A 1,514-nucleotide genomic window follows, 5' to 3' on the forward strand; every position below is an offset into this window, starting at 1 on the left:
CCGGCCGCCGCCGCCACCCGCCCATAGAAGTACGACAACCTTTTTTTCTTTTGACTTTTTTATGACTTAATTTTCACAATACGCTGTATTCTTTTCTTTTTATTTTACTAGGGCAAAGGATATGACGGGTGGGTATTAAAATATATACATATATAGCGATGCGAATGAATTTATTTTATTTTATTTTATTCATCTATAATTACACCGATTTTTTTCGTACGTATTAAAAAACTAAAGCTAATAGCTCACAATCGACGAGCTGATGTACATTGAAGGCATCACTATAGCGTATAGCGTTCTTGAACGCGATATTGGAGAATTGCGTATATTTGACATCGACCATATCGACGAGTCGGACTAATTGTTCGAACATTAGATCGATACACCCGTCAAACTCGAACATACGGTGTAGCGTCGTTTCGGTCATCATCATGCGTACGGATGAAGAATCGAGACGCACGAGCGTAGCATTGTTCTGCAACATGCAAACTCTGACGGTTAGCGGTCCAACGCTTATAAAATTGTCCTTGTATTCGTTTTGCAGCATTTTGTAAATATTCCATCGCTGCTCGTAGAGGCCCTTCCACGTTTCGAGAGACAGGGACAGTTCGTGTCCGTAATCATCTCCCAGGGCGATCTCCACGTAACTCGGTGGACCAATGTTGATTCCAATTTCCAAATACATGTAGCCAGTACTCGTCAGGTCGTAACGTCTGCTCAGTAAGCGCACCGCGCGACGCTCCATACTGTGTATATACATAATATTGGAAAACGTTATTTATTGTATAAAAAACATTATTTATTACATAAAAAACGTTGAAACTTACATATTATGTTCCTTCTTCACGTCGTTCGATGCACTGCTCTCTTTGGCGAAGTACATTTTCAACCGTTCGTACAAACGGGTATCGTAAGACCGATCACATCCTCATAAATTGCGATACTTCGTATATCGTAATACTTCTAAAATCGAAGAAGGGGAAGGTCGTCCCCTCTTTCCAAGAATTTCAAACATGTCGCAACACGTTGTATCACGTCTTTCTACGTATTTTCTTTATCATATCATTCTATGTATTTTCTTTGTCATGAGTTTATATATACATACATATATACACACATTCATACATACATAAATACATACATACATACATACATACATACGTTCATAAGTAGGTATAGTGTAGCGGTTCTAAGCCATGGGGCTAGAGGGGAGCGCGGGGTGCGGGGGATACTCGTAGGCGAGGGGAAGCGTAGCGCGGGGATTCTTCGGTGGTGGGGGTATGACGTCATGCGGAATGGCAGTAAGATTTTGGAGACTGCAGTCACGTACAAGACAACAAAAAAAATCACAAAAAAGGAAATATTGCTATGAACAAAAAAACAAACAGTTATAGAACGAAAAGTGTTACAAAGGGTATATGCTCCAACCAAGATAGCGTAATGTAATTTTTATAGAAACAACGTTTATTAATTATTTTAAATATCTAAATACAACCAAGTTTCATAATTATTGA

This window comes from Trachymyrmex cornetzi, unplaced genomic scaffold, assembly GCF_001594075.2.
Source record: "Trachymyrmex cornetzi isolate Tcor2-1 unplaced genomic scaffold, Tcor1.1 scaffold453, whole genome shotgun sequence".
NCBI lineage: Eukaryota > Metazoa > Arthropoda > Insecta > Hymenoptera > Formicidae > Trachymyrmex > Trachymyrmex cornetzi.